Raw genomic sequence first — 22,085 nt, forward strand, 5'->3', positions numbered from 1 at the left:
AGAACATGGTCTGGCAAGACATCAGAAGATGGTCAAGGCAGAATCAGAACATGGGTCTATGGAAGCATCAGAAGAACTTGAGTTCAGAAGCAGAAGCACTGAAGTTCTCATGGTATCACGCTCAGAAGCACTTCAAGGTCAGAAGACAAGAAGATGCTATGCACCAAGCTATTTGACTCTGATGATATTCAAACGTTGTATACACAAACATCAGATCAGGAGAAAGTACAGGTGGCAGGCTACGCTGACTGACAAAAGGAACGTTGGAAGCTATTAAAGGCAACGTCAGTAGACACAACGTGAACAAGGCTCGAGGTAGTTGACAAAAGCGTGAAACATTAAATGCAATGCTGTACGGAATACGCAAAGCATTAAATGCTCCCAACGGTCATCTTCTCAAGTGCCTATAAATATGAAGTTCTGATGAGAAACAAGGTTAACGATTCTGAAAGAACTTATTCTAAAAAACTTGCTGAAACGCTGTTCAACTCAAAGCTCAGAAACTTCATCTTCATCAAAGCTCACTACATTGCTATTGTAATATATTAGTGAGATTAAGCTTAAACGTTAAGAGAAATATCACTGTTGTGATTATAGCTTTTCAGAAGCAATTGTAATACTCTTAGAATTGATTACATTAATTTGTAAGTAACTAGAGTGATCAAGTGTTGATCAGGATACTCTAGAAAGTCTTAGCTTGTGTCTAAGCAGTTGTAATTAGAGTGATCACGTGGTGGTCAGGATACTCTAAGAAAGTCTTAGCTTGTGTCTAAGCATTTGTTCCTAGAGTGATCAGGTTGTGATCAGGAAACTCTAGAAGACTTAGTCGTGGGCTAAGTGGAAAACCATTGTAATCTGTTGCGATTAGTGGATTAAATCCTCAGGTGAGGTAAATCACTCCGTGGGGGTGGACTGGAGTAGTTTAGTTAACAACGAACCAGGATAAAAATAACTGTGCAAATTGTTTTTATCGTTCAAGTTTTTAGACTACACTTATTCAAACCCCCCCCCCCCCTTTCTAAGTGTTTTTCTATCCTTCAATTGGCATCAGAGCGCCGGTTCTAAGGTGCAAGCACTTAACCGTGTTTAGAAAAGATTCAGGAAGAGAAAAACGCTTCAGTAAAAGATGGCTGGTGAAATTCCAACAAATACATCTGCATCTACATCTGGCTCTGCTGAGCAATACAATGGTAACAATGGTTATACTAGACCACCAGTATTTGATGGTGAAAACTTTGAATACTGGAAAGATAAACTGGAAAGTTACTTTCTTGGTCTAGATGGTGAAGTATGGGATCTTCTGATGGATGGTTACAAACATCCAGTGAAAGCTACTGGCGTAAGGCTTACAAGGCAAGAAATGGATGATGATCAGAAGAAACTTTTCAAGAATCATCATAAATGTAGGACTGTTTTGCTGAATGCTATCTCTCATGCTGAGTATGAGAAGATATCTAACAGGGAAACTGCCCATGATATATATGAGTCATTGAAAATGACCCATGAGGGAAATGCTCAAGCCAAGGAGACTAAAGCTCTTGCTCTAATCCAAAAATATGAAGCCTTCAAGATGGAGGATGATGAAGATATTGCGAAGATGATCTCAAGATTTCAAACTCTAACTGCTGGATTGAGAGTTCTGGATAAAGGCTACACCAAGGATGATCATGTAAAGAAGATCATCAGAAGCTTACCCAGAAGATGGGGTCCAATGGTGACTGCATTCAAGATTGCCAAGAATCTGAATGAAGTTTCTTTGGAAGAGCTTATCAGTGCCTTGAGAAGCCATGAAATAGAGCTGGACGCAAACGAGCCTCAGAAGAAAGGTAAGTCTATTGCATTAAAATCTAATGTTAAAAAATGCACTAACGCTTTTCAGGCTAGAGAAGAAGATCCTGAAGAATCAGAATCTGAAGAAGAAGATGAACTGTCCATGATCTCCAGAAGGGTGAATCAACTCTGGAAGAGCAAGCAAAGGAAGTTCAGAGGCTTCAGAAGTTCAAAGAGATTTGAACGAGGAGAATCTTCTGGTGACAGAAGATCTGACAAGAAGAAGGCTGTCTGCTATGAGTGCAATGAGCCTGGACATTACAAGAACGAGTGTCCAAAACTTCAGAAGGAGAATCCCAAGAAGAAGTTTCATAAGAAGAAAGGTCTTAGGGTAACATGGGATGATTCTGAATCAGAATCAGAATCAGACTCTGAAGGAGAGCAGGCCAACTTCGCGCTGATAGCTACAGAAGATGATGGATCAGAATCTACATCAGAATCAGATTCTGAAGAGGTATTTTCTGAACTATCTAGAGAAGAGTTAGTTTCCAGTTTAACAGAACTTCTGGAACTCAAGGCTCATCTTAGTATCAAATACAAAAAGCTGAAGAAGCAGTTTGAATTTGAAACTAAGAAGCTGGAAGTGGAAAATTCTGAACTGAAGAAAAAAGTTTTAAATCTATCCAAAGATAGTGGATCTCCTTCTGAAACAGAAAAATCCATTCCTAGCATGAATCATATTCTGAAAGAATATGACTCGAGCTTCAGAAAGTTCTTATCTAGAAGTATTGGCAGAAGTCATCTTGCTTCTATGATATATGGTGTTTCTGGAAACAGAAGGTTTGGTTTTGGCTATGAGGGTGATACCTCACATAAATTTGAACCTATTGATGATCTGAAGATCACATACAAGCCATTGTATGATCAGTTCAAATATGGCCATGCACATGATATTAGGCTCACTTCACATGCACAGAAGTTTAACACTGTTCACACCAAGAAGCATGTGACACATCCTAAGAAATATCATGCTGACAAACCTAAAGAATATCATGTTGTTCCTCCTGTTAAATATTTTGCTAAACCCAAGTTCAATCAGAACTTGAGGAGAACTAACAAGAAAGGACCCAAGAAATTGTGGGTACCTAAGGAGAAGATAATCTCTGTTGCAGATATCCTTGGCGGCAAAGAGGACAAAAAGCAAAATGTCATGGTACCTGGACTCTGGGTGCTCGCGACACATGACGAGAAGAAGGTCTACATTCCAAGACCTGGTGCTTAAACCAGGTGGAGAAGTCAAGTTTGGAGGAGATCAGAAGGGCAAAATCATTGGCTCTGGAACCATAAGTCTTGGTAACTCTCCTTCCACAACTAATGTACTTCTTGTAGAAGGATTAACGCATAACTTATTGTCCATAAGTCAATTAAGTGACAATGGTTATGATATAATCTTCAATCAAAAGTCTTGCAAGGCTGTAAGTCAGAAGGATGGCTCAATCCTATTTACAGGCAAGAGAAAGAACAACATTTATAAGATTGATCTTTCTGATCTTAAGAATCAGAAGGTGACTTGTCTTATGTCTGTTTCTGAAGAGCAATGGGTCTGGCACAGAAGATTAGGACATGCTAGTTTGAGAAAGATTTCTCAGATTAACAAACTAAATCTTGTCAGAGGACTCCCTAATCTGAAATACAAATCAGATGCTCTTTATGAAGCATGTCAGAAGGGAAAGTTCTCCAAACTTGCATTCAAGTCTAAGAATGTTGTCTCTTCCTCAAGGCCGTTAGAACTTTTGCACATTGATCTGTTTGGCCCAGTCAAAACAGCATCTGTCAGAGGGAAGAAATATGGATTAGTCATCGTTGATGATTATAGCCGCTGGACATGGGTAAAGTTCTTAAAACACAAGGATGAGTCTCATTCAGTGTTCTTTGAATTCTGCACTCAGATCCAATCTGAGAAAGAGTGCAAAATCATAAAGGTCAGAAGTGATCATGGTGGCGAATTTGAGAACAGATTCTTTGAGGAGTTCTTCAAAGAAAATGGTATTGCCCATGATTTCTCTTGTCCTAGAACTCCACAGCAAAATGGAGTTGTAGAGCGAAAGAATAGGACTCTACAAGAAATGGCCAGAACCATGATCAATGAAACCAATATGGCTAAGCATTTCTGGGCAGAAGCAATAAACACTGTGTGTTATATTCAGAATAGAATCTCTATCAGACCTATTCTAAATAAGACTCCTTATGAATTGTGGAAGAACAAAAGCCCAACATTTCATATTTCCATCCTTTTGGATGTGTATGTTTTATTCTGAATACTAAAGATCATCTTGGCAAGTTTGATTCTAAAGCACAAAAGTGTTTCCTTCTTGGATATTCTGAACGCTCTAAAGGCTACAAAGTATACAATACTGAAACATTGATTGTAGAAGAATCAATCAATATCAGGTTTGATGATAAGCTTGGTCTTGAAAAACCGAAGCAGTTTGAGAATTTTGCAGATTTTGATATTGAAATATCAGAAGTAGTAGAACCAAGAAGCAAAGCTGCAGAAGCTGGCAGTCTCAGAAGCAATGGATCAGAAGATCAAGTTGCTGCATCTTTAGAGAATCTCAGGATTTCTGAAGAACCAACAGTCAGAAGATCACCTAGACTTGCCTCAGCTCATTCAGAAGATGTGATCCTTGGAAAGAAAGATGATCCTATCAGAACCAGATCATTTCTTAAGAATGACAATCAGAAGCAGTGATCAGAATCAAGAGGCGTAAAGTCTATTCAAAAAATTTACAGCTGTCATCTATTATCTGATGGTGAACACGTGTATGTACGGTTAGTACAAAGCGTGCAGTTGAAAAGACGCCGACCTAGGTAACTGTGTTAAATCATTTCATTTACCGTGTTCTCTCTCCTAATGTCATTTCTCATTAAATGCATAATGATTTCTTTATTTTCAAATCATTTAAATAACCTGCTTCACCTTCATTCCTTCTTTCTCTCTCTCTCTCTCTCTCTCTCTCTCTCTCTCTCTCTCTCTCTCTCTCTCTCTCTCTCTCTCTCTCTCTCTCTCTCTCTTTTGTGCATCCCTTTCGTTGCATCTGTTTTTCAAACCCTAGTTTTTGATTTGATCTCAAAGCATAATCATCATGAACTCATCTTCATGTTCATCAAATTCAAAAGAAAGACTCACTTCTACACAAATCCTTCTACGCAAATATGAGTATGCTCCATTAAAAACATGCTTAATACCCACAGAAGAACTGGAAGTTCTTTGTGAATCTGCTGTGGACATCAACAACCTAAAAGCAAATGGCTTTAAGTGTGATGCAAGAATCTTTGAGCAAGGATGGTCTAAATATCTTGATAGATTGGTTGGCCCAATTTATCCTGAACTTGTGAAGGATTTCTGGGTACATGCAACGGTTACTCCAACTGCCATCATTTCATTCGTGCTAGGGCATGAAGTGGTTATCACTGAAAAGCTCATCAGGAAGCTGTACAATCTGAATGATGAAGAAGGTTGGTCTGGTCTTCAACATGCAACAGTTGACTGGTCTAAAGTTGAAAAACAAATCTCTCTGGCTTTTGGAATTGATTCTCATAACACGGGCACCTTAAGGCCATTTTATAAAGCATGGGCTGAGATTATTCTGGGTTCCCTTCACCATAGAAAGAGGATGCTCTCCTCCTCCTACATCAGTCCGAATCACAAGTATACTCTTTTCTGCATTGGCAAAAAGACTGAGATCAACATCTCTCATATTCTGTTTGAGAATCTGAAGACTTCTATCTTTGAGTCAAGAGAAGATGAAAGGGCGAAGTACCCTCATATTCCAAGAACGACTATTCCCTTCGGAAGAATGATTTCAGACATTCTGATTGAAAGCAAAGTGCTGGACTCCATCAGAAAACTCAATGCGTCCCATTTTCTTGGAGTAGTTCAAGGTCCCATCTTCAACGGTGTGGATTTGTTCAGACTGGAACTCATTCAAAATGTACCTTCTGTGTGCACAAGCTTTCCTGACATCCTGTCAAGAAGAGTTGCTGTTGAAGGTTTTGCCTCTTTGTTTCATAAAGAACTGCATCAGGTTGTCAAGCTCTACCTGGAAGATTGTGTTAGGAAGCAATCAGATATTGATCCTGCTTGGATCCGTGGCAGAGTACTTCCGTCCAAAGCTGATCTTCTGAAGAAGGATCAGAAGGAACAAAAGTCTAGGCTAAAAAGAAAGGCCCGAGAAGATGAGGTTATGAAAGCCAAGAAGTTGAGGGTCACCTATGATCCTGACAAGGTGGACTCTGAAGAACGAAGGGAGAAAAGGATCAGAGACTCCTTTCACAGAACCAGATCTTCACATGCTTCTTCTGAACACGTCTCCAGGCAAGTTTTTACTCCACCTCCTTCTGTTCCTAAACCATCTCTCCAATCACCTCCATCTGAACCAAAAGTAAACTTCACTTTACCAAATCCTTCTCCATCATCTTTTTCCTCTCCCATTCTAAACCCCACACCTCTAACTATTCTTCCCCCAACTCCTTCTGATAAATCTTTCTCACCAATTCCCTTTACAAATACACCATCCTCTTCTCAATCTATCCTTTCTGATATTCCATCCTCATCAATCATTCTTTCAGATATCCCTTCTTCCTCATCCACCGCACCTCCACCTTCTATATCCCATCCCTTACCTACCAGAAAATCCAAACCCTACTGTCTTCTCTACCCTGACTACAAATTCACCTTCAATCCGCCTGAACCTGAACCCTATACCTACTTGGAACTATTCAGACATGAGGTGATTAGCAGTCTAGACCTTCTGAAGGATGCCTTTCTAAGTGGTCTGGATGATGTTTCTACAAGAAATCTTTGGAAAAGCTTTCGCAAGGATTTTCAATTAGAAGCAATGGGAGTACAGAAAAGACTAGTGGCTGCTGCCCCTGGTTACCCTGGTTACCTTCTGGAGGGTGATAATGGTATATACTACCATCCTCTCAGAAATTGTGTTGCTGCCGAGGAGAAGCGGTTTATGGATGAATTGGAAGAAGCAAGACTGGCTGCTGCATTGGAAGCTAATCCTTGCAGGAAGATTGTGGTCTGGATACCTCAATATCCTGTTCTGCTCGGAGCTTTCAAGACTCTTTTTGACTTTTTGAGGGAAAACCCTTCTAAGAAAGACCCAAGCTTGGTCATTCCAGAAGTTGTTGACCCACCAGAAGTTAAAGGTCCTTCTGCCCCCAGGAATCTAGCTGCCATTCTTCAGGCACTTGAGAATGGAGATTCTGAGGTTCCTGCTGTAGAGTATGGAGATGCTTCTATGCAAGAAGCAGATGTAGAAGATCATGTTGCTGAATCAGTTCCTGTTGAGGAAATCCCTACAAATGATCTATCAATGGAAGCTACAGATCACAATGCCATCCCGTTGGATAGAAGCTGTGAAGCTTCTTCTGATGAACCTTCCCGTCTTGCAAGGACTCTGGAAGTTCTTCAGAAGAACCAGGATGAGCAAAGCTCAGTCAATGCTGAGTTTAGAGCTTTCATAGAGAAGCAGAATGAGCATAACAATGGGGTTCAAGAGATGCTGGCCAAGATCTTGTCAAGGCTAGGGTCATCTTAGATTGAGTCTTAGTTGTTTTGTTTTTGCTTTTGCTGCATCTGTTTTGTGCATCTTCTTTTCCTTATCTTCTTGTACTTCTGTACTTTTGTCTGCTTGAACTTCAATGAAAGTTATCTTTTTCTTCCATGTGTTTCTTTTTGTTTTTTCATCTGAATCTTTTATGTTTTTGATGATATGACAAAAAGGGGGAGAAATATGTGATAAATGATTTGATTTAATCAGTTGCTTTACTAACAGAACTTGCAAAGTTCTATGCTTTAAGTTGTGTTGTTGCAGGAATTGAAGATTCTCTTTAAAGATCAACATGAGAAGCAACAAGATGAATCAAGTTCTTGGATTCTTGAAACAAGCTGAGTGCTATGAAGCTTCAGAATCAGAATCAGAAGCAAGAAGGAAGAATGTTCAGATATTCTGATGATAGAATATGATCTGAAACATTATGTCTATTTGTTCTGACACATTCTATATGGCTCTGATACATATTATGTGTTCTGAAACATATTCTATGTTTTGACTCATTCATGCTGACTTTTGTCGTTTAGTTTTGTTTTGTAACATTTCAGGATGTAGAGATGCTCTGATGATGCTCTGGTACATTCAACAATGTTCTGATACAATCTAGCATGAAGTGATGTAAGAAGAAATTCAAGCTCTGAAGTTGTCCCAATGGAAGCAGAAGTCAGAAGCTGGGAATGTTCTGAAGATCAAAGAAATTCAAGTTCTGAAGTTGTCCGATGGAAGCAGAAGTCAGAAGCTGTGAATGTTCTGAGGATCTAAAGAAATTCAATGTTCTGAAGCTGTCCTATGGAAGCAGAAATCAGAAGTCATGAATGTTCTGAAGATCAAGCACTGTGAACGTCTCTACTGAAATACTCAGGGAAGTCTTTTATTTATAAAATTCTTCTAGTATTAATTTCAGGGGGAGATTATTCATCTCAGGGGGAGATTGTTAATCTCAGGGGGAGACATATTCAGATGCTTATGCTATAGCTGTGTAAATTGTCTTTAGCCGTCTGCTCTTTCTGATCGCAAATTCATATCATTTATATATGTTTTTGTCATCATCAAAAAGGGGGAGATTGTTAGAACAAGACTTGTTCTGATCAATATTCTTAGTTTTGATGATAACAAGGATATGAATTTTGTGTGAGATGATGTGGTACTCTAATACATTGCAATTTCCCTTTCACGAAATATAAAAAGAGTATGCACAAATCAACGCTCAGAAGCTTTGTCTCAGAAGGTTCAGCATGCAACATCAGAACATGGTCTGGCAAGACATCAGAAGATGGTCAAGGCAGAATCAGAACATGGGTCTATGGAAGCATCAGAAGAACTTGAGTTCAGAAGCAGAAGCACTGAAGTTCTCATGGTATCACGCTCAGAAGCACTTCAAGGTCAGAAGACAAGAAGATGCTATGCACCAAGCTGTTTGACTCTGATGATATTCAAACGTTGTATACACAAACATCAGATCAGAAGAAAGTACAGGTGGCAGGCTACGCTGACTGACAAAAGGAACGTTGGAAGCTATTAAAGGCAACGTCAGTAGACACAGCGTGAACAAGGCTCGAGGTAGTTGACAAAAGCGTGAAACATTAAATGCAATGCTGTACGGAATACGCAAAGCATTAAATGCTCCCAACGGTCATCATCTCAAGTGCCTATAAATATGAAGTTCTGATGAGAAGCAAGGTTAACGATTCTGAAAGAACTTATTCTGAAAAACTTGCTGAAACGCTGTTCAACTCAAAGCTCAGAAACTTCATCTTCATTAAAGCTCACTACATTGCTGTTGTAATATATTAGTGAGATTAAGCTTAAACGTTAAGAGGAATATCACTGTTGTGATTATAGCTTTTCAGAAGCAATTGTAATACTCTTAGAATTGATTACATTAATTTGTAAGTAACTAGAGTGATCAAGTGTTGATCAGGATACTCTAGGAAGTCTTAGCTTGTGTCTAAGCAGTTGTAATTAGAGTGATCACGTGGTGGTCATGATACTCTAAGAAAGTCTTAGCTTGTGTCTAAGCATTTGTTCCTAGAGTGATCAGGTTGTGATCAGGAAACTCTAGAAGACTTAGTCGTGGCCTAAGTGGAAAACCATTGTAATCTGTTGCGATTAGTGGATTAAATCCTCAGGTGAGGTAAATCACTCCGTGGGGGTGGACTGGAGTAGTTTAGTTAACAACGAACCAGGATAAAAATAACTGTGCAAATTGTTTTTATCGTTCAAGTTTTTAGACTACACTTATTCAAACCCCCCCTTTCTAAGTGTTTTTCTATCCTTCAACCTTGCTGTTCATTTCTCTCATAAAACATATACATACGCATTAGCATATACATATCATCTAGTGCATTCAGATACTACAAAAATCCAGTTTCCGACCCTCGAGTCGTGAGTGTCCAACCCTCGTGTTGTGATAAGTGTGTTTCCTCGACCCGCGAGTCGTAAAACATTTGACATGCTATTTTCCCGACCCGCGAGTCATAAAACATTTGACATGCTATCTTTTCTGACCCTCGAGTCGTAAGTCTCCAAGCAAGTGAATCTTTTTCATACAGGCAAACAATCTTCTATTGAGGTAAATTTGTTCGAACCGGGGCAAGTGGATCCCATTGGTGCAGGTGAGCTTGTTAGAGCTATAGCAAGTGATCCTTTTGGGGATTCATCAAAACTACGATAGTAAGCAGGTATGGCTAACTGCGACGACTTACTAGAACTATAGTAAGTGGGTCATACCATCTACGATAAGCTTACTCCAATTACGATAGCAAGTAGGTATGGCTAACTGCGACGACTTACTAGAGCTATAGTAAGTGGGCCACACCATCTACGATAAACTTGCTGAAACTACGATAGTGAGTAGGTATGACTAACTGCGACGACTTACTAGAACGGTAGTAAGTGGGTCATACCATCTACGATAAACTCACTCCAGCTACGATAGTAAGCAGGTATGACTAGCTGCGACGACTTACTAGAACTATAATAAGTGGGTCATACCATCTACGATAAGTTTACTCCAACTACGATAGCAAGTAGGTATGGCTAACTGCGACGACTTACTAGAGCTATAGTAAGTGGGCCACACCATCTACGATAAACTTGCTGAAACTACGATAGTGAGTAGGTATGACTAACTGCGACGACTTACTAGAACGATAGTAAGTAGGTCATACCATCTACGATAAACTCACTCCAGCTACGATAGTAAGCAGGTATGACTAGTAGCGACGACTTACTAGAACTATAGTAAGTGGGTCATACCATCTACGATAAGCTTACTCCAACCACGATAGCAAGTAGGTATGGCTAACTGCGACGACTTACTAGATCTATAGTAAGTGGGCCACACCATCTACGACAAACTTGCTGAAACTACGATAGTAAGTAGGTACGGCCGACCGCGACGACTTACTAGAACTATAGTAAGTGGGCCCTACCATCTACGATGAACTTACTCAAACTATGATAGTGAGTGGGTATACCAACCGCGACGACTTACTAGAACTATAGTAAGTGGGTTACCTACAAACTGCAAAAGCTTGCTAGCACTATAGCAAGCCAACTATCTTCTACACAGCATTCATCACGTTAGTCCCTTGGCAGTGATCTCCTTCAAATCATCTCGCTGATTAATATCACGATAGTCCCCTGGCAGTGATATAAAGCTACGTCTCTTTGCAAATAGGGATTTATTTTCCCTGATCACAAGGTTTCTCAAATAGTTCTTCAATTGGGTTTATCACGTTAGTCCCTCGGCAGTGATCTTCTTCAAAATCTCATCAATAACAAACAAGGTTCTATTTTTCTTTTCCAAAGTTACTAACTTCAACTAACATAACTAACAATCATGCATCATTCAATTAACATACCTCATTTATACATAATGCATATACATATATCGCTCTCATTTATTTTGAGAAGCTCACTGCATCATACATTACATGCATCATAACAATGCATAAAATTCAGGTTGCCTTTTTAGGCTATGCTACAATCAAAGCATCTGGTTCCTTTCAGAAAGTATATGCTTCATATGCCAAAAATGGTATTTACCTTGGGTGGCATCTTTAAGCCTATCTCCCGTAGAACATCCTTCCCAACAAGTGCAAATTTCGGGGCATTTCAGTGTTCAATCATCTTCCACCTTTAGACCATGATAGGCAGACGTGCCTATCCGACTCTTCAGGTCTAAGAAGATTGAACAGGGGCAGCTGTCATACCCTAAAATTTTCCCTCTTATATTCAATCAAAGGCTCCCCTATGCATCTTCAATGGCTCAAGTTTCAAAGGCTTATTCAGGCCACTCTCTCCTAATCAAAGATCTCCAAAACTAGGGTTTTCATTTTATCAAAGGATTGTGAATATTCAAGGCCTCAAATGGATCTCAATGTCCCTCATATGTCTCAAGGAACCTCCATGTCAAAATTCAAGCTTCTATTTCGAGGATTGCTCACTCAATGGCTCAGATGATCAATAATCGACTATGTTAACCTAAAAGCTAACTATAGTCAAAATACAGTCAAACTTCAAGATTTTTGGTCAACATCAAGTATGTGAGGTTATATCCATCATTTGATCAAAGGTTGATCATGATCCATCAATAAAAACTCAGAAATGAACAAATGCAAAGGTTCAAATTAGGGTTTTTTATAGGAGAAAGTCAACTCAACTTTGACTGGTCATAACTTTCACATGGAGCATCAAAAGTTTCCCAACCAAAGCCTATTTTGAAGGAAATTTGATTCTCTACAACTTTGCCTCTCACAAGCCAAGGCCAGAAATGCTTCATTCAAGAGATATGGCCCAAGAGATTATAGGTCCTCCAAAAAGTCAATAAAATATACCTTTTGGGTCAAAGCTCATAACTTGAGCATGGAAACTCCGATTGAGATAAAACCAAATGCATCATTTAGAGGACTCTTTGAGCTTTCTAAAGAGTCCAAGAACACTTTCATATGTAAAAAATTGAGCAAGATACACGTTGTACAAGTTAGGCGATTTTGAGGAAATGCATAAGATGCAAAGTGAGCAAGTTTGGTTATTTTTTACTAATGGGCCTATAAATTCCGATTCTCCACGTGATCCAAAGCTCAAGAGAGGCCCATTAATCACATGAATTTTATTTCATGATTTTTATTTTATTTATATTTGATTTAATCCATTTAAAAACAATTTAAATCAAAATAAAAGTCACATTTAAATGAGATAAATTTGTATGATTTGTGTTCCAAATATTTAATCCATCCAATGGTTAGATTAAAGGGAAATATGCAAGGAATAGAATTGGTCCAAGAATAGAAATATTTGGAGAGATTTTCATTCAAAAATCTTTTTAAATCTCCACATCATCAATCAATCTTTTGGCTCCTCAAAAATCAACCCTAATTTCATTCATATAAAAGGTTATTCTCATTCAATATGGGGAGAGGACGAAATTGGATGGAAAGATAAGGATTGCAACTTTCCAAATATGAGAAGAAACTAGAGCAACTCAAAACTTCCTCCTCAACCGAATTCAATTGCTCCCAAACATCACACTATCTTCCTGAGGATCCTAGGAGTTCGTACCAACCCTTATTTAGGCTCAGAACACGTGAAAAAGCGCCATACTGTTAATTCATGGTTTGCACTATTCTTGAATTCTGAAACTCTTAAATTAAGTCATTTGAAATTGCTTTTGTGCATTCATATTCGCTCCCTGTGTTATTTGGAATCGTTTTAAACTCTTCTTCGCGAGCTTGGATGCCTAGGTGACGGTTCACCATTGTTAGGGCAAGAAGAATCTCCTCCTTCGTTTTCACGATTCTGACCAATTTCAGAGCGTAAGAATGGCCCTATCAGGTCTGTAAGGCCACGTTTGGTTGATCTGGGCGTTATTTGCATCTGTTTTCATGTGTTTTTTCAGGTTTTGATTCTTGCAGGATCAGCTACGGAAAAGGCATGATGAACTTGTGGCAAATCCGGGGTTAAACCGTAGAAAATTCTGGGTTTTAAAAATAAGGAAGAAGGTGAACAGTGCATTGGGCTTCCAACGCGTGCGTGGTGGCCGTTCGTTGGTCGGTTAACGAATCAAACTCCCCCCCTTCGTTTTGATTGGCTAGTTACGGCGCATGGTGATCGCGACTTTACGTGTCTATTAGTCGGGATAACTGCAAGTGCACAGTCGTGTCGTGTAGTTTTAAAAGATATCGAATCCACAGGGACTATAAATCGACCTACCGTTATCTAAAGTTACTATGTAAAGCTAAGGCTAATGATATTTGGGTTTTTTATAAATGGGGAAACTAAAGTCCTAAATCTAAATAAAATATAATAACAAACGGATATCAGTATGTATTTCTTCTAACTTAGGTGATCCGAAGGGCCATTGGCTATGGTGTTAATTCAATTAAAGATCTTTATTAATTCTATTGATTAAAAGTCCTCCTCTCAAACTGTCGCTCTGTTGATTTAGACTACTATCCTAACTCGTAATGTACGCTTTCGCCATCCCATTAGATTTTAGAAAAGCTTTTTGGAAACAACGTAATTAATAAAATGCCCGTTTTATGAAGTCGTTATCTATTTAAATCTCCTAATCTCAAACTCTCGCTCTGTTGACTCGGAACATGCTAATATCCCTAACGTACGCTTTCGCCATCCCGCGCGGGTATAAAAACACTTTTTGAAAATAAATAAGTTCTAATTAGTTCTAATACGCTTTCGCCATCCGTAAAACTAATGTCCTATGTCTACTATCCAGTTAAAGATCTCAAACTTTCGCTCTATTGATTTTAACCTTTGACCGTCTTAACCCCTCAAACTTTCGCTCTATTGGTTTTAAGACTTACTAATTAAATTAGACATACAAACCAAAAACAAGTGATAATTAATAAAACATAATTAAGCCAATTTAATTCGGATCCCTACGTTAAATTACTTTACATACCGACATCTAAATAAATTAGCCAGACATACTTAAAGAAACAAACATGAAATTATAATTATTAAACATGGAATTATAATTATTAAACATGAAATTATAATTATTAACCATATTATAATAATAATGATAAAACAATATTATAAGAACATAAAACTAAAATAATTGCAAATAAATAAACCTGGAAGTAAAGCAGACGAAATAAACTTGAATTAAATTGCGAACAAAACAAATCTTGAAACTTGAATGAAGCTTTGAAATAATGTCGGCAAGATTGTGATCCAAGAGTACATAAATTGTAGGCCTAAAACTAATGGTGTGGTAGTTCCTCAATGTGAGAAACTACCACTTTTACAAAGTGATAATATATGCCTAAAACTATGAACAGCGCTTCCGCGCCTAAAACTTGGATACTCTCAAATGAATGCTCAACCTCTATTTATAGGGAATGGAAATGGAAGTTCCTTTCAGCATCATGTGAGAAGTAGTGGAGATCATGCGTGGGAAGTTGAGAAAATATAGGAAGACTTGGAATTGCCCACTAAATTAATGGAGAAAGTGGCGGGGTCCACGTACTTTTGGAGACGGGCATCTCTTAGTGGGCTTGGAGCTTGGGGACGTGGCAGTGGACTGGAGACGGGCGTCTCCACTTTTTGGGGAGAGCCTTTGAACGACTTGAGACGTGCGTCTCAAGTGGAGAAGATCTAGAAGGCAGCTGGAGACGTGCGTCTCCTTTTGGTGAGGTGGCATAGAGACGTTGGAGACGTGCGTCTCCACGTGCTGGAATGACTTGGGCCTCGCGCAATTGGCTTCTTCGTGGGCTGGACTTGTAGTTTGCTCAATTAGGCCTTCTTTGCACCCCTTTATTGCTACAGCACCCCTTTTCCATCTTTTAGGCACAAATAGTAGTGATTTTAGCTCCATTTCTTTCCTTTTCACAAATAGTCCTCAAAACGAACATAAAACCTAAAACAATGAAAATACCAGCATAATACCAACATAAAGCAACATAATTAAGATAAAATAGGGAAATAATATATGTAAATCAAGCCAAATATGTGATACATTTTCGTGTTATCAAATACCCCCACACTTAAACCATTGCTTGTCCTCAAGCAATCAACCACACGGTAAAAGAAGATGATTAAGCAAGATTCGAAACAAGGGCATGACACAACTCCTAGTCATACGTGGTTACTAGGCTAAGGTTAGATCGATAGGTGCTAAATGCCAACACCAAGGATACCGTAACGACACAATGTTCAAAAACTCCCTCCTTATGCAAACCAATTCGAATTATGCCATTATAACTCAACCTATATCTCTCGTTTTTCATTTAACTCTTTTCATTCAAGCGCAATCACATTAAGCCCGTTATCCGTACACGCACATAGTAGGGAAATCGGTTAGCGACTATGATCCTTTTCTTTTCTTTAGCACGGGGTTCTGGTTTTTTAAATGGCGAAGCCCCATCTTTCCCAACTGTGGTTGCGGGGGATCGGACCGTAGTCCACCCTACCAAGCCCAGTACCAGTGACCTCTAGGCCAACCAACAGTGGGTTCTAATTATTAAATCCTTATTGGCTTAACAACCGTTGGGCTAAATGACCGGGTGAGGGTCATCTAACTTAGAAGGCTATTCTTCAATTAAATCATTTAAAAACAGGATCATTCACTTATATTCATCGACTCCCTACGTAGTTTGTGCTTAAGATGGTGCCGACTGCTAATATAAACTACTTAAGAGCTACTTTGAAAACTTGAGCCTAAGGTCTCGACATAATGGGCATCCAAATTGATATCACATAAAGAGGGGATTTAGGGTGTCAGGACGGTATCGATGTTGTTGAAACATCTCCAAGTCTTTCTAACAATGCCTAAAGTGTGACAACATCTATACTTTCAGAGTGTGTATGCAATGCGTCAAAATTCAAATTTTTGTTGGAGGTTAAAATTTTCAAATTTTTGGGGAAATTTGATAGCAACAGAAAATCATATATAAAGACTTGACAACATAACTAGAAAACAATAAAGCAACAAATGAAAGCGGTAAAGCTTTTCCCCCACACTTAAACCAAACATTGTCCTCAATGTTTCGATCCAAGGTGGAGAAGAAAAGTCAGAACCTATATGGATGCTACAGGCGTTCCATCATGACCAAATCCACTCCGCGTCCGGAGGAAATATCTTCTCTTATCATGCTCATCATCAGTGTCACCACCAGCAGCAACACTCGTAGGAATGTGCGTGGAGACCCATTTATCTTTGAGATGATCGTCTATAGATTTTTCGCCTAGATATGGCCGAGACGTGGCAAGTGATCCATATCTTTATTATCTGCAAATTCAAACGATAAAAGGAAAACATTAAACTGAAAACTCGTGGGTTGCCTCCCACGCAGCGCTTTGTTTAACGTCGATAGCTCGACGGCTTAAGAGTGCAAGCACTCAAGGTGGTTCTCTCGAGAATGACTCCTCGGTTGAACTTTTAGCAAACCTCGTTTTCCATGGCCACTTATCAAGCCATCTCACATATCCATCACCTTTTCTTTTCTTTCTTCTGTGGGGTGGTTCATTCTTTTGAAAACGTGGTGGCGGTTCTGGATCGATCCTAAGTATCAGCTTTTCAAGTTCGAGCTTAGTGATATTATCCACCACCTCAAAGGTTAACCTTACCCTCTTATCACTAACGATATCCTTAGTTTCATGGTCGTCTAAATTTATCTTTTTATGCAAGACTTCAAATAAGGGTGCATTAGTGTGGATATTTTCCAATATCTTCACATACATTATGGATTTGGAGTCTACCTTAGCTTCCACAAAACTTTGCGGGAAAGAAATCGGTGGGGTATAGGGAAGAGGAATAACAATAGGTGTTTCCCTCTCTACCTCTTCTACAACCTCCCTTTCACTTTGTGTTGGTGGATTTTTGTCAATCTCCACTCTTTTCTCACTAGAACTCTTCTCAACCACATCATCACTCTTCTCAATCTCATAATCACTCTCCTCAATCTCATTATCACTCTCCTCAGGAATTTCAATTTGTTCTTCACTAATGGTTATGTCAATATACTCCTCAAGTAAGTCTCCTAGTGGCTTTTGTTCAAGTTGGGCGATTTGAGTCTCTAATGCCATGTTGTGAGTCGCGAGGGACTCAACCATAGTGGTCAGTTGCCTAAGGGTTTCATTGTTTTGAAGACTTTGTTTGATAAACTCTTGGTTTTGGACGGTTTGTGTCTCTACAAAGTGCTCCATCATGGCTTCTAATCTAGAGTGAGTTAGCGTCTCGTCGGGATCCTCCATTGATGTTTCGAAGTTAAAATTATGGGATTCTTGAGGTTCTTCAAAGGGAGCTAGCGTTGCATTTTGTGTTTCCTCAAAGTGCTTCGTCATCATAGATTCTAGCCTAGAGAGAGTTTGTGCTTCAATGAATTCCTCCATTATGATTTCGAGGTTGGATTTAGGATAATCTTTAGACTCCTCAAAATGTTGGGCGTGGTGATCGTAGAGGAAATTCGGTTGATGATAAGTTTGCGTTGCATTGAAATCCTCTGCTTCAAGGTTAGAGTTGTAGGATTCTTGTGGTTCCTTGAAGTAGGTTAGCGTCGCATTTTGTGTTTCCACAAAGTTCCTTGTCATCATAGATGTTTCATTAAAATTTTCCATTATTACTTCGAGGTCGGATTTATGGGATTCTGGTGACTCCTCGAAATATTGATTGTGGTGATCGTAGAGGAAATTCGGTTGAGGATAGGTTTGGTTGGAATTATAAAATTCATGTGACTCCTCAAAATGTTGGGATTGATAGTTGGGGAGGTAGTTTGGGTGAGAATGAGTTTGTGACGCATTGAAATTTTCCAACAGTATTTCGAGGTCGGATTTATGGGATTCTTGGTATCCCTCGAAATATTGTTGTTGGGAGTTGTAGAAAAAGTTTGGGTGATACATAGTAGTAAATGAAAAGAAAGAAAAAAAATGCCTTAGTCTCTACGGTGTAACAGCGAGTTACGATATCGACTTGAATAGTCCCTGGCAACGGCGCCAAAAACTTGATCGCGACTTTACGTGTCTATTAGTCGGGATAACTGCAAGTGCACAGTCGTGTCGTGTAGTTTTAAAAGATATCGAATCCACAGGGACTATAAATCGACCTACCGTTATCTAAAGTTACTATGTAAAGCTAAGGCTAATGATATTTGGGTTTTTTATAAATGGGGAAACTAAAGTCCTAAATCTAAATAAAATATAATAACAAACGGATATCAGTATGTATTTCTTCTAACTTAGGTGATCCGAAGGGCCATTGGCTATGGTGTTAATTCAATTAAAGATCTTTATTAATTCTATTGATTAAAAGTCCTCCTCTCAAACTGTCGCTCTGTTGATTTAGACTACTATCCTAACTCGTAATGTACGCTTTCGCCATCCCATTAGATTTTAGAAAAGCTTTTTGGAAACAACGTAATTAATAAAATGCCCGTTTTATGAAGTCGTTATCTATTTAAATCTCCTAATCTCAAACTCTCGCTCTGTTGACTCGGAACATGCTAATATCCCTAACGTACGCTTTCGCCATCCCGCGCGGGTATAAAAACACTTTTTGAAAATAAATAAGTTCTAATTAGTTCTAATACGCTTTCGCCATCCGTAAAACTAATGTCCTATGTCTACTATCCAGTTAAAGATCTCAAACTTTCGCTCTATTGATTTTAACCTTTGACCGTCTTAACCCCTCAAACTTTCGCTCTATTGGTTTTAAGACTTACTAATTAAATTAGACATACAAACCAAAAACAAGTGATAATTAATAAAACATAATTAAGCCAATTTAATTCGGATCCCTACGTTAAATTACTTTACATACCGACATCTAAATAAATTAGCCAGACATACTTAAAGAAACAAACATGAAATTATAATTATTAAACATGGAATTATAATTATTAAACATGAAATTATAATTATTAACCATATTATAATAATAATGATAAAACAATATTATAAGAACATAAAACTAAAATAATTGCAAATAAATAAACCTGGAAGTAAAGCAGACGAAATAAACTTGAATTAAATTGCGAACAAAACAAATCTTGAAACTTGAATGAAGCTTTGAAATAATGTCGGCAAGATTGTGATCCAAGAGTACATAAATTGTAGGCCTAAAACTAATGGTGTGGTAGTTCCTCAATGTGAGAAACTACCACTTTTACAAAGTGATAATATATGCCTAAAACTATGAACAGCGCTTCCGCGCCTAAAACTTGGATACTCTCAAATGAATGCTCAACCTCTATTTATAGGGAATGGAAATGGAAGTTCCTTTCAGCATCATGTGAGAAGTAGTGGAGATCATGCGTGGGAAGTTGAGAAAATATAGGAAGACTTGGAATTGCCCACTAAATTAATGGAGAAAGTGGCGGGGTCCACGTACTTTTGGAGACGGGCATCTCTTAGTGGGCTTGGAGCTTGGGGACGTGGCAGTGGACTGGAGACGGGCGTCTCCACTTTTTGGGGAGAGCCTTTGAACGACTTGAGACGTGCGTCTCAAGTGGAGAAGATCTAGAAGGCAGCTGGAGACGTGCGTCTCCTTTTGGTGAGGTGGCATAGAGACGTTGGAGACGTGCGTCTCCACGTGCTGGAATGACTTGGGCCTCGCGCAATTGGCTTCTTCGTGGGCTGGACTTGTAGTTTGCTTAATTAGGCCTTCTTTGCACCCCTTTATTGCTACAGCACCCCTTTTCCATCTTTTAGGCACAAATAGTAGTGATTTTAGCTCCATTTCTTTCCTTTTCACAAATAGTCCTCAAAACGAACATAAAACCTAAAACAATGAAAATACCAGCATAATACCAACATAAAGCAACATAATTAAGATAAAATAGGGAAATAATATATGTAAATCAAGCCAAATATGTGATACATTTTCGTGTTATCACATGGGCCCCAGTCTGAAACTTGTGTCTGACTTTTATCATCCACAATTGTTTTTTATATTATTTTATTCGAGCGACTTAACATCAGCTAAGATGGTGTAGCAAGATTGGTAAAAGGAATGCGTTGTAACTATATGGGCGCTGGTTCGATCCCCCCATAATGCATATAATTTTTTCAGGATTTCTCTTAACGGATCATGTGCAGGGTTGGCTTTGGTGACTATGGTGCAACCTCAAATCACTCCCGTTGGATCATCACTTCGTGCAGATCTGAAGCCCTAGCCACATAGCTCTATGGTACACCATCAATAAGCAGCAACACATGATCATTATCCAGGTTTTATTATTAATTTTAATTATTTTCTAGTTCTAGAATTGGCTTTAGGTTTCTTTCATTTTTAAAATTTTAATTTATATATAATTGTTTAATTATAAATATATTGACATGTATATAATTTAATCTTTTTAATTAGGATTAGGTTTAGAATTATTTAGGATTATCCCGATCATTCGATTATGTCGATTATTCGACTTAATTGATTTGATTAATTTTAATTATAATTTTTAAATCACAAAAACCCTAGAAAAGTATATTAGGGTTTATCAAATCCCATTACCTTTGGGGCGAATAAATTTAATCTAATATTAATTCTAATTAAACTAGTTCTGGATTAATTCTCTCCCCGACCCGACTAAATCTATTGGTCGCATTAGACGAGAGATAAAAGTATACAAAATTTAAAATACATTTAATTTGCTGCCCGCAACGATCGAATCTATCGATCTGAGTAACCAGCAATGCCTCATTAATCCGTTAGCTATACTGATCAAATCTATTGATCATCGCATCTAACGGTGACATATTAAATCAGGGTTGTACGCCCAAAACTTAAAACATTCAAGACACTCCTCCAAAACTACGGATTTTCATCCTTTCCAATCAGGCAACTCAAATTGCCTTTCAAATCAAATTCAAACTACGACAGGCCAGTCAAAAAGCCTTCAGACAACCTCATACTAATTCAAAGGCGTACAACCATGTGCCCGAACTACGTTGACTCTGATTCTCCCTAAGGAAATACGTAGGCACTTGGATAACCAAGGTGAGTCCCCTTCCTCAAAACTCTAATCATGTTCATATAATTAGCCTTTAACTCTATTAACTGTCTGTCATCTTTCTTTATTTCAGCCATAAACCTTAAATTTATAATGCAAACCTTGGGAAAGGGTTGAGGGTGCCTAACACATTCCCTCGACCTGATTATAATAACTTACCCTGAATCTCTTAACTGCGTAGGGTTTCCTATTCGCCCTTCAGAATAGGTGGCGACTCTAAAACATTAATTTTTAGAGCAGGTTGCTACACAATGCATTTAAGGTGTTGCTCATGCTCTTCAAGTTTACCAAAGAGTGTGGTGATGTCTAAGGTATTTAGATCATTTGCTTCTTTTATAGCTGTAACTTTGGGTTGCCATTCCCTGTTCAAACATCTTAAAACTTTGTTAGTAGCAGTTACATTGGAAACATGTCTATCAAGCAAATTTAAACGATTTATAAGATGTGTGAATCTCTTTTGCATATTTTCAATGGATTCACCACTTTCCATATGAAAGAGTTCAAACTCTTGAGTTAAAGTGTTGATTCTAGATAGTTTGACATCATTTGTGCCTTCATGTGCAACTTGTAATGTGTCCCACATAGCCTTTGCAGAATTACAATGGGAAACGCGATAATATTCATCAACTCCTAGAGCTGAGATCAGAATATTTTTCGCTTTTCAATCGTATCCATATTTCTTTTCATCTTCAGCATTCCAACTAGTTTCGGGTTTAGG

The sequence above is a fragment of the Vicia villosa genome, unplaced genomic scaffold (assembly GCF_029867415.1).
Source record: "Vicia villosa cultivar HV-30 ecotype Madison, WI unplaced genomic scaffold, Vvil1.0 ctg.002602F_1_1, whole genome shotgun sequence".
Taxonomy (NCBI): domain Eukaryota; kingdom Viridiplantae; phylum Streptophyta; class Magnoliopsida; order Fabales; family Fabaceae; genus Vicia; species Vicia villosa.